Consider the following 16,627-nt stretch of genomic DNA (forward strand, 5'->3'; position numbering starts at 1 on the left):
ATTATGGTTGGACCAACTTGCAGGGAAATCTGAGTCCGGAGTTTTAGTGAGACACTTTCCGTTCCCCCGCCCCACACCCCCGGCTGGAGCCACCTTCGATTGGCCAAGGTGGGTGGTTAATTTCACTGGTGATGTTAACACCCCTGGAATGGATGTATGGGATGGTGGAACTAAAAATATCCCAGTGCAGGGGTAGTTTCTCTAGAAAGCCCAGAGCTGTCTACTTTCTCCCAAGGGCGGGGGAGGTCATTCTCCAGTGGCCAGTGCTATGACTTGATAACATGTCTGGGATAAAATCTGCTTCTGGACCCTTGCACGTGTTAAGAACCCCTTCTAGGCATTGCTTTTGCTGCAGAGGGTCACCTCGGGCCCTCAGAGTGAGGAGGGCATGCTCACAACCATGGGGGCTGCCCAGCTTTTGTACCTGTAATCCCATCCGAGCTCTGGCTTCCTTTTGGGGAATGCAAGGTGTTAAGACCCCTCCCCGCCCTTGGCTCCTCCACAGGTGGTTCTCTCACATCCTCCTGTCCAGTTTTAGAGAGAAGTCGGGGAAGCAGATACCCATGGTGGGACTAGAGCTGGCTCAGGTGCCTTGGGAGGCTGGGACTGAGCCAGACTGTACGCTCTGAGATGAGCAGTTCTGCAAGTCACCATGTCTGCTCCAGGTTCACTATCTGACATTTGGGTCTCAACCCTCCAAGACTATTACTGCTTCCAGAAGCTTCCAGCAGCCCAAATTCAGAGAGCTGTGAGGATTTTGCACAACTTCATGGGTATTCTTGCCTGGAGAATCTCCATGGACAGAGGTGCCTGGCAGCCCATGAGGTTGCAAAGAGTTGGACATGACTGGGCGACTAAGCGCACACACACACACACACCCGGAAATCTACTAGTTGGAGTTCTGTTGACACGAGTGGCATGCAGAGGGCTATCCCACTGTTTTACGGGGTGTTGGCTCTCTGTGCAGCTCTTAGAGGAGGGCTCCGGGTGCAGCCTCATCATCTCCCGCTTTCCTGCAGAGGTAGCAGGGTCTTGGGGACTTGTGGAAGGCACATGGTGAGTCCAGCAGATAACAGAGCTGGGGTCAGATCTAGGGCACCCAACAAGTCTGCCAGGGGCTTTCTGGTTCTCTCCTGGCCTTGGAGGAACCAGCACACACCCTTCCTTGCACACCCATTACTCTCAGCTCCAGACCTCAGGGTCACCTAGTGCAATCTATGGCCAGAGGGGACCCAAAAGGCTGCAGGAGGCTTTTGTTCTAAAGTAATTTGGATTGGTTAGCAGCCTTTAAAGACTGGGAGATTTGGGGTGCCGGGTGTGATGGTGGCATTTCTGACTCTTTTTAAAATGGAAGGTCAGGCACCACTGGACGGCAGGATTTGCAGGGCTGCCCCTTCAGACGAGGCATGTGCCATTTTGCTGTCCGCTAGCTAACTTCATCATTGTCATACCTGCCAGGACTGTTTGCAATTCCCTTATGAGCAGGGGATGGCTTAGGGTGTGCTGGAGAGGGATGGCTAACACATCTCAATGTTTCCCCAAAAGCCAGCTGGGGGGCCGGACCCTGAACACCCTGCCCATCCACCTCCTTGCCTCTGGACACCCTCAAACACTCAGAGAACTGAGTGTCACATTGAGCTGAATTAAACCTTGAAGAACACGTAAACTCGGAAGTGTTCTGCCAGCATTAATACTAAATAAGGCTTATCTTCAGAAACATTTACCTGCTGTGAGCAGATATGTCTTCATGAAATATGAAATCCACCCAAATTTATTAAAACCGCCTGCGTCTAAGTGGGAACTCAAACCGAGCAGCCCTCCTTTAGAGCCTCATTATTATTATGGCATTATTTATTTATATCCTACCCTAAGACAGACATGATGTAATCCAGTAATTAAGATTGTTATGATTGAATATTTATTAAGCACCTACAATAAGCCAGTCACTGATCCACATAAAATGAGTCTCTCTCCTCCAGAGCTGCCATCGTGCTGCCACAGGGAGCTCAGCGCTTCTCATAGGGGAGCAGGCGGGAGTTTAATGGATTTTGTCTTCCCTGAGCAAGCCTGAGAGAAATGATGCTGATCAGAAATTGGGCCCAGTTTAGTCTCGCAGTTCAATTGGAATGAAATGAAAACAATCCATCGCTGGCTTAGAAAAGAGATGGGTGTGTGTGCAGAGGAGCTGTCCACCCCAAACGAGGCATCTCAGAACCCAGCAGTAAGCAGGGCTGTGGCCTCCTCTGGGTGCCCCTGGGGCAATAGGTGTGGGCAACTTCCTCTGCATTTGTAACTCACCCCCAGGCCCAGACTGTTGTTCTTTTGTACTTCTTGTAAAATTAGCCCCTGGTCTGACAGGTCAGGGCTTCCCAGGTGGCTCACTGGGTAAAGAATCTGACTGCAATGCAGGAGACACTGGTTCAATCCCTGGGTCAGGAAGATCCCCTGGAGGAGAACATGGCAACCCACTCCAGTATTCTTGACTGGAGAATTTCATGGACAGAGGAGCCTGGCAGGCTATAGTCCATGGGGTCGCAAAGGGTTGGACACAGCTGAAGCGACTGAGCGCTCACACACACACACTGACAGCTCACAAGCCACCTGAGGCTGGGTCTCTGTGCCAGCATGGGGGCCGCCCAGGGAAGCAAACACAGCCTCAGGCCTCCTGGAAGTCAGTCCCCAGACAAGGTCCCACAGGGAGCTTCCTCCATCTGTGCAGTCCCACTGCTCCAGAACAGCCTATGAAAAGTCCGGGCTTCTCGTCTCCCTGGTTCCCCCTTTCCATCTTCTTCTGTCTTTCCCCACACGGGGCCGCTTCTCCCTGAAAGGACCTGCTAGGTTGTGAGCTGGCCAAGATAGAGCTTATAGGCTGGGATCTCTGGCTTCTACCTGGACTCTGTGCCTGAGCATTATTTGCAGAGTGAAAGAGTAAATAAATGAATAAAAGCACTAAGGGGTCAATGAATGAAACACCACTGTAAATGTATGCCTGGCATTGATACATGAACTTCTATGACCAAGGGCTTCCCTGGTGGCTCAGATGGTGAAGAATCTGCCTGCAATACAGGAGACCCGGGTTTGATCCCTGGGTCAGGAAGATCCTCTGGAGAAGGGAATGGATGCCCACACCATTGTTCTTGCCTGGAAAATTCCATGGACAGAGAAGCTTGGTGGGTTACAGTTCAAGGGGTTGCAAAGAGTTGAACACAACTGAGTGACTAACAAACTCCACCATCACTGCCTGGAAAAATCTAGTCTCAATTTAAAGTTCAAAGAGTGCCCAGAAAATGGGCTTACAGAGGCATCCGCTCACTCTTCAATGCCTGTGCCTCTATAGTTCTGGGTACTGGAGACGCTGAGATGCACACTTGGGCCTGACCACCACCCAGGCTCAGCATTTTGCCCCTTGCTGGCAGGAAGTGGGAATTGCAAGTTGTATTTTCCCCATTACCAGGGAGGAGTGTGTGTATGTGTATATGGGAGTGTATGTGGTAAAGCCAGAGAATCTTTGCCCAGGCTCCCAGGCTGCTGGTCATGGGGTGCTCAGCTTCTACAGGAAAAGTTGCCTAAGGTGCAAGGAGGCAGAGAATGAGCTGAGGAGGCATCCATCAGAGGCTGGCTTGAATTTAGTGTTTGAGGAATGTTTTTGGGGATGAGAAAGCATTAAAATGGTCTGTGAGCAGTATGTGGAAAGGGGAAATGTTGTCACAAACTTAAAATGGTGAGGAATTCCAACAGCCGGTGCAATTAAAAGGTGTATTGGAAATTAAAAGGGCTAAGAAGCCGTCAGCATTCTCCCTTTGGGATGAGGGCTCCTCCTTCTTGCCTTTCCTCCTGCCCTCACTTCCTCTTGTATTTCCTTCCTTCCTAATAGAATTTATTTTTCTCATTAGAGACAATCTGACAATTTAGGAGTCGGGGAAAGAAAGTAGGAAAAAAACCCACCCAGAGAGGTTGACTTGGGGGAGCTGTGCCTGTGTTGGGTAGGGGTATATGGGAGATTCCTAGACCTTTTACTCAATCTTGGTATGAACTGAAAGAAAACTGCTCTTAAAAATAAAGTCTGTTAACAACAAAAGCCAAAACCACCTTCTACCCATAAGTCCCATGTACTATTTATTCATTCACTTTTTTTTTTTTACATAGTTGTGATCACAGCATCTGGACAATTTCTTAACTTTTTTTTGCCATTAAACTTTGTAACAAAAGCATTTATTTCCATGTCATGAATTCTTCTGAAACATTTTTTATTGAAGCATCATTGATTCACAATATTGTGTTAGATTCTGGTGTACAGCAAAGTGATTATGTGATACATATGAGTTCTTTCTCAGATTATATTTGATTTAGGTTATTGCAAGATTCTGAATATAGTTAACTGTGTTATATGGTAGGACATTGTTGCTTGTATATTATATTTTATAAATAGTAGTTTGTATCAGCTAATCCCAAACTCCTAATTTATCCTTCCTCCCCTTCTCCCTTTGGTAACCACAGTTTGTTTTCTATGTCTGTGAGTCTGTTTCTGTTTTGAAAATAAGACCATTTGTATCATATTTTAGATTCCAACTACAAGTGGTATCATTTGATACTTGTCTCTGTTCGACTTACTTCACTTAACATGATAATCTCTAGGTCTGTCCATGTTGCTGAAATGGCATTATTTCATTGTTTTTTTTATGGCTGAGTAGGATTCCACTGAATATATGTACCACATCTTCTTTATCCATTTATCTGTTGATGGACATTTAGGTTGCTTCCATTTCTTGGCTATTGTAAATAGTGTTGCCCATATAATTGGGGTGCACGTATCTTTTCAAATTAGAGTTTTTCCCCAGATGTACGCCCAGAAGGGGGATTGCTGGATCATATGCTAACTTTAATTTTTTAAGGAACATCCATACTGTTTTCTATAGTGGCTGCACCAATTTACATTCCCACCAATAGTGTCGCAGGGTTCCCTTTTCACCACATCCTCTCCAGCATTTATTGCTTGTGGACTTTTTAATGAGGGCCATTCTGACTGGTGTGTAAGGTGATACCTCACTGTAGTTTTAATTTGCATTTCTCTAATAATTAGTGATGCTGAGCATCTTTTCATGTGTTTGCCATCTGTATGTCTTCTTTGGAAAAATGTCTATTTAAGTCTTCTGCTCTTTTTTTCAATTTGATTTTTTATTTGTTGGTTTATTTGTATTTGAGTTGTACGAGCTGTTTGTATATTTGTTCAGTCACATCATTTGTGAATATCTTCTCTCAGCCCATAGATTGTTTTTTCATCTTATTTATGGTTTCCTTTACTGTACAAACATTTATGTTTGATTAGGTCCCACTTGTTTATTTTTGCTTTTTATTTCTATTGCTTTGGGAGACCGACCTAAGAAAGCATTGCTATTATTTATGTCAGAGAATGTTGACCTAAGTTCTCTTCTAGGAGTTTATAGTGTCCTGTCTTATATTTGAGTCTTTAAGCCATTTTGAGTTTATTTTTGTGTGTGTTGTGTATGGTGTTCTGACTTCATTGATGTATATGTAGCTATCCAGCCTTCCCAAGCCACTTGGCGAAAATATTGTCTTTTCTCCATTTTTTATTTTTGCCTCCTCTGTTGAAGATTAATTGACCGTAGGTATGTGGGTTTATTTTTGGGCTTTCTATTCTGTTCCATTGATCCATATGCCTGTTTTTGTGTCAATAGCACATTGTTTTGATTACTATAGATTTGCAGTATTTTCTGAAGTCTGGGAAGATTATGTCTCTGGCTTTGTTCATTTTCCTCAGGATTGCTTTGGCAATTCGGGATCTTTTGTGACTCCATATAGTTTTTAGAGTTATTTATTCCAGTTCTGTGAAAGATGTCATGGGTAGTTTGATAGGGACTACATAAAACCTATAGATTGCTTTGGGTTGTATGGCCATTTTGACAATGTAGTCCTTGCAATCCAAGATGAAATATTATTTTAAATGGCTTAATATTCCAAATTATGGAATTTCAATGTATTTGGCTCCTTAGGAAATGCTACAATGAAGATGTTTATAGGTAAGATTTTTTTATTTGGATTTATTGTCTCAAGATGTATTTGCAAATATGTGATTATTGGATTGAAGAGATTCACATTATCAAGCCCTGGACACATACATCTTGCCAAACTGCTTTCCACTGCTACCAGTGATGAGTAAGCCTGCCTGTTTGACCACATCTTTGGCAGCATTGGGTATTTCCTTTTTATGGCTCCTTCCTACTATGGGCTGTAAGAGACGACCTTGGTTATAACAGACCAAGTGTACAGTGCCCTTGGGATGACACAATTACAGGACAAATGGGGCAGGAGTTTTCAGCACGCACAGGGTGAGGCACAACCTTCCCATTACCCGCACTGGGACCAGAGAGAGAAAGCCTAGGTGAGCACAGGGTCTAAGCTACTCTTTAAGGCAGCCCCACGATGCTACGAGACAGCACGGTATAATGCAGGGGGCTGTTTAGAGCTCTGCATGGGTTTGAATCCATTTTTTCTCTAAACTATTGGCTGTGTGCTTTTGGGCATGAAGTTACCTCCCACGTCTCTGCTTTCTTTAATATATATGTCGAGACTAGAAGGCTCCCAGGAACAGCTGTTTGGAGATATAAAAGGGATAACCTCCCCACAGGAGAACTTCAAGAAAGGCTAGTTCCTTTCTTCCTGCTGCTTCATTCCCAGATCCCCCAGGAGTCAGGTCACAGCCGGATGCAGGCCAGTGCAGTGATTCCACGGGAGCTGGCAAGGACAGCGCCCACCCCTGTGGCGAGCTCTGGTTGCCTCCCTGCAGCTCTGGCCTATGCTGCCCACGCTGGGCCTGGCATACCCCACACATGGGCGAGGCCAGGCCATTTAGTGTTCTGTGGGGTGCGTGTCTTGAGGCCAGCCTTCCATCATTTTTCTTCCTTGTCTTTGGGATGAGATCATGAGAGTCGAGCCTGGTAATGGCTCAGGAAAGTAAGGCTCCTTTTTAATCAGGTGCTAAAAGTGCTTTCAGCAGCCTCGTGCAGTGCTGCTGACGGGAGCAGCTTCCAGCCAATTTTGTGACACTTCAAAGAGCAGAGGTAAGACTGCTTCTGGGAAATTAGCACCGTCACACCTGCCCCCAACCTTGATTTCCTTGGACCATTGAACACACAGGTCAAAGTCAGAGATGGGAAGTAGCAATGTGTCTGAAACACACTACTGCTGAATCCCCCATTGAGCATTTAGGCAAATCACCTTCTCTGACTGTTGCATTCAGTTTCTTCATCTGTAGAATGGGGTTACATCAGCTGAGTCTTACCTTGTTGGGTTGTGAGGATCAAGGGAAGAGGGGAGAGAGGCATAGTGCTTATTGTGCTGTATACTTTTCATGTTTTGCTTCATTTGCTCTTTTCAAAAGCTCCATGAGGTGGGAAGCATCATTATCTGGGATGAAGATTCACCTGCCGACGGTTCAGTTCCCCTTCCCAGTGCCCATGCACTGTTTGCATGGACTTCTTCCTATCGTTGCAGGCAGCCAGGGATGCAGGAGGAAAGCTTGGCTTTGTAACCCACAACCAACATGCTTCTTAACTACCTTGTGCAGAAATTACTCCTGCTACCAACAGAGCTGATTGCTTTCGGCCTCTACCTCCAGGCCCAAAGCACTGGGCAAGCCACAAATCTCCCCAACATTGGGGAGAACATGTGTTCAGAAAGAGGAAACTCTGCTGAGCAGGTCATTAAGGCTGCACGGCTGGGGTGGTACGGGGTGGAGGCTCTCTCTGCTACCTCCCTCCCCAACCTTTTGGTTCTGCTCCCGATAACACGGCAGGTCAAGCATGTGGCTAAATATAGCCGCCCTCCCAGCTGGGCTGTCATCGGGACTGTCAGCAGTGTGTCCAAAGTTTTCAGACTGGAACTTCTCAGTTAAACTTAGTTATAGGGGGCAGGGATTTTGTTTTCAGCAGTCCTATCCTCCTCCCCTTAAATTGTAGACCCAGGGACAGACCACATAGGGCCGACTAGAAGGCAGGGGAAGTAGGATGGGGGTAGAGAGAGCCTGGACCTGCAGACCTGAGCATGACAGCAAGCTGAGTCCTCAAGATCAGAGTCTTGGGCTCCTATGCCCAGTGGCCTTGGGAACACGGCTGCCTCACAGGAGCTTTTGGGCCCGTCCTTAGGGCCAGGGTAAGTCACTGTTTCATCACCAGCAGTGGGGGCACTTGGGCAACCACTGAACCTCTGAGCCACAGTGGTCTCATGTGTAGGAAAGAGTCACGGTAAACTTATGCTCGCTGTTATAGCAAATAAAGGAAAACAAGAAAGTGCTCTCTGTTGAAGCTCCTCACACTGGTGGAACTAGACTCTGCCACACGATACAGGCTTTGCCATCTCTCCATTAGCCCTGCCATGCAGGTATCTGGTTCGGCCCAGACAAATTGTTCTGAGCATCTCTGTGTGCCAGGAGCTTGAAGCTCCAAAAAATGATGAGTTCAAGGACACACAGACAGGATGCAGCAGAGACAGGAAGATACACATCTGATATTCCATCCTCCCTTTTCACCCAGGGACATCATTTGTATTGTTCTCTGGTTTATTGGTCTGCGAATTCTTAAGGAGGAAGCCAACTGAGGACAGAGGGGCAGGGCTGAGGGAAGGAACTCAAAGGACGCTCAATCCTGATGGAGCAGGTTAGGGGGTCCAGGACTGCTGCACTGATCCATCTGAAAACCCTAGGAGCATCATTCTATATCAGTGTCATCCCTGGATCTGTGCCATCCTTAGCCTGTGCAGCTGAATACAGTGGTCCCTGTAGGGTCACTTTCTTCCAAGGCTGTCTTGGCCCCTTGAAGATACAGGCTGGGTGTGTTCGAACTTTTTCTCCAGCCTTCTGAGCTCCACAGGCTCCCAGTTTAGGAGGAGGGATTGAAATCTGCTTAACTGAAGGGGTTTATTTTTATTAGTGTCTATTTCCCCCTGTCCACTGGTACAATGCACTATAGTTAGTTTGTCTGACTTTTAATCCTTCATTTATTCTAGAAGCATTTGTTTTGTAGATACCATGGGCCAGGCAATGGGATACAGCTGTGAACAGATAGGATCTCTGCTTTTATGGAACTTACACTTGGGACTTGTGGGTGGGGATTTCTAGATGAGAGTAGAGAACAGACAGGACCAGGCCATGTGGAGCCTTGATGGCCGGGGACATGGAGTTTGCATTTTATTCAGTGTTATAGAAAGCCAATTGTGGGTTTAGTCACAGGGCCAATAGGATCTGATAAACATTTGATGAAGCTTTCATAGCAGCATTATTTACAGTTGCTAAGATATGGAAGCAAGGTAAGTGTCCATCAACAGATGAATGGATAAAGAAGAAGTGGCATATATATATATATATATATACACACACACACACACATACATACATATAATGGAATACTACTCAGCAATAAAAAATGAAATTTTACCATTTGCAGCAACATGAATGGACTTGGAGGGTACTATGCTAAGTGAGACAAGTCAGACAGAAAAAGACAAACACTGTATGGTACCACTTATATGTAGGATCTAAAAAATGTATTTTTTTAAATAAATAAATAAATAAATTTTTTAAAATAAATAAACTGGTGAATATAACAAAAAAAGGAGACTCACAGGCATAGAGAATAGACTAGTGGTTACAGTGGTGAGAGGGAAGGGAGGCGGGGCAACGTAAGGGTAGAGGATTAAGAGGTGCAAACTGAGGTGTAAAATAAGCTATAAGGATGTATTGTATAACATGGGGAATGCAGCCAGTATTTTATAGTAACTATAAATAGAGTATAACCTTTAAAAATTGTGAATTATTTTATTGTACACCTTTAACTTATGTAATATTATACATCAACTATACTTCAATGAAAAAATAAATACATTTAAAAAAGATTTCTCTGACTGCAGCATGGAAAATGGAATGTTGTAGGATGTGATGGGGGCAGGGCCCGTCGAAGGACATTGTAGGTGTTCAGAGGGGAGTAGGTGGCCTAGAAGGTCAGAGAAGAGAGGAGAGCGGGGAGATTATTTGGGGTAGAATTTGGCTCTGGGCACTTGGATACGAGTGATGAGGAAGAGGAGACCCCGGCAGGACTCCCGGCATCAAGTGCTCACTCACACTGTCTGCCACAAATGGAGCAGCTTAAGTTTTAGGTAGCCAATATGTGGTGGGCTGGTTTCCACAGCTAACAGGTAGTGAGCGTGTCTGTGTGACTGATCGCTATTATTGGTTCATTTTAACAATCACAGCAATCTTACAAGACAGAGGTCCTGTGCTATGTTGTTCTTACTCGTTCAACTGTGTCCAACTCTGCGACCCCATGGACTGTAGCCTGTCAGGCTCCTCTGTCCATGGGGATTCTCCAGGCAAGAATACTGGAGTGGGTTGCCATGGCCTCCTCCAGGGGATCTTCCCAACTCAGGGATTGAACCCAGGTCTCCTGCATTGCAGGTGGATTCTTTACTGTCTGAGGCACCAGGGAAGCCCAAGAGAGGTGCTACTGTTGTCTAAATAATTTGCTCAACTCACTTGTCTGATTGCCCCAGCATCCTGATTCCTCCAGAAAATTAGTCTCAGCTATAGCTGCCATCTCTCCCTCAGGCCTCCAGCTCTGGGTATCAGAGGGAGCTTGGTTTTTGCCCACTGCTGAGGGATCTGGTCCACACTGGAGAATTTCATGTATATTTTCCCCTCTAGACATAGGGTTGCAATTATTCCCCTTATGAGTTTGCTAAAAGCTGAATAAACTGTCCCAACTCTCTGTCTCTGAAACAGATGGGATTTACCCTGGAGAGGATGTGGGGCTGCACTGAACCTCCCAGGGGACCCGGCGCTCCTGCTGAGAGGCCCACTGAAAGACCTGAAGCCCCTGACCCCAGAGACCCCAGCAGCAAGCGTCTTTGAGCCCATCTGGGAGTTTCTGCAGAACAAGAGAGCTCTCATTCAAGTGGCCCCATCTAGACGCGCGTGTGCAGCGGCTGTTCCATGTGCCAGCGGGGAGGGCTCGTGAGCGCAGCTGACATTAGCCCATGGTCTCCCTGTCAGCGTCACATGCTCACAGGAGAGGAGAGAGGTATACAAGGTGAAGAGCATGGGCCTCGAAGCCCCCAGGCCCCTGTCCTTTATCTTACATTGAAACTTCACCTCAGTATATCTTTGCATGGATCATTGGGCAGTTCCCTGGTCATAAAGGCCTGCTCTTCTAAGCACAATGGGAGGTGTCTGCTCAGTCTTGGGATGAATTGCCCCACGTGTGAACTTGTGCACACATGCTAAGCATTGGTATGCGTGTGGAAGCATCACAGCTCTCCTGTGGACCACGAGAGAATCAGAATAAAGAGAGAGGCATTGGGGGCATTGGGTGCAGCTGGGGACCCAGGTACGGATCTGTACCTGGCATCTTACACCTGTGAATGATGCACCATAATCTCCACCTTCCAGAGGAAGAGAATGGGGCTCTGGCTCACAGCAGCCCTCTATGGCAGGGTCAGCTGTGCACCCCACCCGCATGGCCTACCTCTTGATATGACCCCTTTGGCTCCCGCCTGGCCATCCATTGTGTTAATTGAGCGCTTGAACAGCATTTGAAGGCCAGGTTTGGTGCTTGAATATATTGCCACATTAATAACTTCAGAACATTTCAGGCAGCATTGAAATAGTAAATTAGGACACGACGGGCCATATATTCAAGGCAGAGAGCTGAAGTATCATTTTATTACATGTGCCATGGAATTAAAGGCTTAATTTTCTTTTAAAAGATGGTGATGCATCATTTCCTGCAGCCAGGTAAAAACAGTTAGCAGAAATGATTTATCTCTCCTTCCATTTAAAAATACGAAACCAGAATCCCAGGATCTAGCTCTCTGTTATTTATCTCTGCCTGGAGGGCACTTGAGACTTTGATCAGTCATTCTGACTTGAAGGACAGGCCAGATCCTGGTTGTGGTCACGAGAGGAAGGTGAGGGCAGAGCAGTGGCTGTCTCTATGGGTTAGGGAAGTGTGGCTTCTCACACAAGGCTCAGAAGACAGGTAGACTGTGTTCCTTTCCCAACTCTGGCCATAGGCTGGCTCTGCAGTCACTATTTACCTCTTGAAGGATAGTTTTCTCACCTACAAAACAGAATCACAGGTGAGTTTATGGTGGGGCTGTTGTAAGGTTTTCATGAGATTATAGGTGGAAAGAAAGTGGGCCTTTGGGGGCTCTTGCACAACTAAGTAACATTTGCAGAAGAAAATTTTAGAATGGCTCTTTATTTTCTGACAGTAAAAGTTATATTCATTGAGGGGCTTTCCGGGTGGCACTAATGGTAAAGAAGCTGCTTTTCAAGGCAGGAGACTTAAGGGATGTGGGTTCCAACCCTGGGCTGGGAAGATCCCCTGAAGGAAATGGCAACCCACTCCAATATTCTTGCCTGGAGAATCCCATGGACAGAGGAGCCTGGTGGGCTACAGGTCACAGTGTGACAAAGAGTCAGATACGACTGAAGTGACTCAGCACAGCACCCTGCATGTACTCATTGAGAGGAAATTTGGAAAATACAGAAAATAGCAAAGAAGAAAAGAAAGGAAATGGTATAATATGGCCTGGAGATGATCAGCGTTATTTTCCCTTTTTTGGCATACTTTAAAAACAAAACTCGATTCCTAAACATTTACAAATTAATATTCTGGTATTCTGCTTCTCTGGCTTGATATTCCCAACACCAGCTTCACCCTTAATGACTGTCCACAACTTCTTTGCGTGACTGCATATAATTCTTATTGTATGTAAAACTGCACATGATCTATATTGATCCTCTGTTAGATCTTTACATTCTTTCTTTGAAGAATAATTCCTGTGGTCACTGTAACAAGCTAGCGGTGACAGAGGGTTAATAGATATTTATTCTCTCACAGTTCTGGAGGGCAGAAATCTGAGCTCAAGGTGCTGGCAGGGCTGAGCTGCTTCAAGTGCCTGTCCAGCCTCTGGCGGCTCCATGTGTTTCTGGGCTTGTGGCCGCATCCCTCCAATCTCTGCTTCTGTTTTCACATGGCCTTCTCTTTTCTGTATGTCTGTCTGTCTCCTCTGAGTGCTTCTCAAAGGAGACTTGTCAGAGACTTTGTCACTGGATTTAGGGCTCCCCTGGATAATTAAGATGATCTCCTCATCTCTAGATTCTTAACTTCATTATATCTGCAGAGATTCTTCCCAACTAAAGTAACATTCACAAGTTCTGGGGTTAGGATATTGACATATCTTTTGGGGGTCACCATTCAGTCCACAGCAGCCAGGGAACCAGGGCTTAAAGAAGTCCAGCTCTTGGCCCAGGGTCACAGGGCCCCCAGGTAGTGGAGCTGGGATTCTGTCCCAGGCGTTTGGCCTAAATACATTTAATTCATCCGAACATCTTTTTATATACATGGGAGTCATATTTTAAACTTTTGGTTTTAATGACCTCTTTGTCTGATGACAATGGCTTTCTCCTGTCTGTATTTTCCAGGCCCAGTCACTGCTGAAGACAGGCCCCGCAGACCCCATCCTCCGACCCGTCCCTACCAGTCGGGTGGGAGAGAAGGGAGCCGACACCGCAGTATGGCAGGTGTCGGCCCTCTGCCCTCAGGGTCTCCTGCTGTCTGAACCCAGCATCCACTCCATCAGATGCTACAGGTTTCAGCAGCACTGATGGATCCAGGCAACCACCCTCAGCTTCTCGCCTTTCCTGAGAAGACCCTCAAGCAGGTCTGCCCTGCCCCCTCACTGGAGTCTGGGGGACACAACCTCCCACAGCAACCTTGACCTCCCCTTGTGGCCAGAGCAGCTAAGAGGCTCAAGTGAGTTTCCTAAGGGTGATGTTGCCTTGTTGTCCTCGGCTTTGCAAATCTGATTAACAGAAAAGAACGGTTTGTGGGTTTCCTGGGAATGGATATGAAATCAGAGAAGGCTCCTCGCAGGGGTCCTGAGTTGCCTCATCCCCATTTCCTGCTGTGGGCCTGAGTATTCGCCCTAGTAATCCCCCTCTTGGGGGCAAGGTCCCTCTGGTGAGCCTCTGCGAGGACTCTCAGCATCCAGGAAGGGGAGGTCACGCCCCTTATTATTCCTTGGGTCTCCTGAGTCTTGGGCCCTCCCTGAGCCAGCCTGCTTCTGTATCTGGGGACTGAGCCTACTCATGCAAATTGGGGCTCATGGCAAGAGGAGGGGGAGCACCTCATACGTGACAGGGGCCAAGGCCAGGTGGTTGACGATCAACCTACAGTCATTCTGAGACTTAGATAAAATTATACCCATTTCAGGGCTTCTCTGGTGGCTCAGATGGTAAAGAATTCGCCTGCAGTGCGGGAGACCTGGGTTCGATCCCTGGGTTAGGAAGATCCCCTGGAGGAGGGCACGGTAACCCACTCCAGTATTCTTGCCTGGAGAATCCCCATGGATAGAGGAGCCTGACAGGCTACAGTCCATGGGCTTGCAAAGAGTCGGACACAACTGAGTGACTAAGCACAGCACAGACCCATTTTAAAGATGAGGAAACTGAAAGTCAAAAATGACTTGTCCAAGGTCACATCAGCAGCAGGGACCAGCACCCCTTGCTTCCGCAGTGGAGGCAGTGAGTCCTTTTCCACAGACAATCCCTACCACATGCTGGTTCTGTTTCTACTTTAGTATAAGCTTAACCCTGAGAAGGTCATAAGCAGGCTTCTGCAGGAAAGACAGGGCTTGACAAGTGAATGACAAGGATACAGGTTTGGTTTCAGGCTTGGAATCTGAATGTTCTGACCATGAGCAGCTGGGCCAGAGCCCAGAGTCAGGGGAGGAGGGTAGAGGAGGAGTCTGTGGGCTGCAGGTACCTGAGCCCTATAAGTCCCTCATGGGTTGCATGAATGTCCCCATGACAGCATGGGGCTGTGCTGATTATTCCATGTGCCCGGGTGCCCAGCTGGAGTGGATGGGGACTCTGAAGCTCTAACAGACTTTCTCAAGGGGAAAGGTTAAACAAAAGATGTCCAAAGTCCTGGGAAATGAGCCCAGGCTCTGTGGATGGAGATGGGAGCATCACACATACTGTCTCATCTAACCTCGCCAGCAGTTCAGCAAAGTAGGCTGGGCTATCCCCACATTACAGACTAGGAGATGAGGCTCAGAGAGGTTAAGTGACTTGTCCAGGATAACACAGCAAGAAGAAGATGCAGCTGAGATTCAATGCTTCCTGAAGCTTGTGGCTCAGAACATAAGCAGGTGAAAAATCTGGCCCCATTCGCCTTCCTACGATAGCTACTCAGAAATTTACTGTTACAGGGAGAAGTGCTTAAAGACATACAAGACTCAAGAGACATGATATGGTCACAGATGTGACTGAGGTAGGCATCCTAGCTAGATCAGAAGCTGTTCCTGCTGTAGAGGAAAGCCTTCTGCTAGCTTTTAAAACTCCTGGTGCCATGGAGCTGAGCATCTCTCAGGCCCAGGCCTGTGGGAGGGGCCAGGTAAGGCAGCCTGTGTGCTATGACTTCCTCTGGACAACTCTGCCCAGCACCAATCACGCTGGGAATAGACCCTGGTCCCACTCAGCCACTAATCAGCAGAGTCCCTATCCACCCACATCCTTGGCACTTCTGCCCAACTTCCTGCCCTCCATGAGACAGCCTGGGGCTGAAATATCACCCGGTTAAGTCACTCCAACCTGGCCCTGCTGAGAGAGTGCTCTTTACAGCGAGAAGCAAGGGGAGCACGGAGGCTTACTCACCATGGCAGCATCCTCCTTGAGCGGCAGGAGCGTGGAGGACACAACCGCCCACAGACAGTCATGGGCTGCGTGCAGGGCGCCTGCCCCGGGCACTCACACTTCCTTTCTCGGAGCGGCAATGAGGCAGTGGGAAAGAATCCACTCCCACCCAGCTGGGCCTGCCCTTCGCCCGAGACACCAGATCTGACTTGGAAGCCAGCTGGACATTCCTGTTAGGCTGTTCAGAAATGGACCACGGCCCCACCGCTCAGAGAGGCCCGAGCGCTCCCGCCCCCTGCTTCCTCTGGAGCCTGGCCCTTCTCTGCAATGCCCCCATCCCGAGGGACTGGGTCTGTGACCTTGGTGAAGCCCTCGGCTGACCCGGCTCCTGCCCTCTGGCTCTGTTCATTTATAAATAGGCCCATTTCTCATCCTGCTCCAGCCCAGAGCTCCACACCCAAGAGGCAGATGCAACCTCGGGATTCCCTTTCCAGCCAAGGGCAGAGCAGGACCCGGCGGGCTCATGGGCCTGAAGGATGAGATCACAGATTTTCCTGCAAATAGCAACACACAGTAGACAGTCAGAGGCTACTTTCCTGTGGCTGCCCAAACAAATGACCACATACAAGGTGGCTTAAACAACAGACATTCATTGTCTCACAGTTCTGGAGGCCAGAAGTCTGAAATCAAGGGGTCGGCAGGGTAGCTCTATCTGAAGGCTCTAGGGGAGGGTTCTTCCCTGTCTCTTCTAGCTTCTAGTGCCCCTTTCATTCCTTGGTTTGTGGACACATCTCTTCAACACATGTGGTTGCATTGCCCACTTCTCTCTGTCTCAAATGTCTCTTTCTCTTATAAAGGACATTTGTCATTGGATTTAGGGGCTACCAAACTTTCTACTTAGCACTAAATCCTTAATTC

General features: G+C 47.5%; 1 protein-coding gene across 1 annotated transcript in view; it reads right to left on the minus strand.

Moving 5' to 3' along the window:
• C8H10orf71 (chromosome 8 C10orf71 homolog) overlaps window positions 1–15,977 on the minus strand; it is a 51,308-nt gene extending 35,331 nt beyond the window's left edge. The window contains exon 1 of the mRNA XM_043476349.1: window positions 15,731–15,977. The gene's annotated coding sequence lies outside the window, so the exon portion shown is untranslated. The remainder of the gene's footprint in view (window positions 1–15,730) is intronic.
• Window positions 15,978–16,627: the final 650 nt, after the last annotated feature.

The sequence above is a fragment of the Cervus canadensis genome, chromosome 8 (assembly GCF_019320065.1).
Source record: "Cervus canadensis isolate Bull #8, Minnesota chromosome 8, ASM1932006v1, whole genome shotgun sequence".
Lineage (NCBI taxonomy): Eukaryota > Metazoa > Chordata > Mammalia > Artiodactyla > Cervidae > Cervus > Cervus canadensis.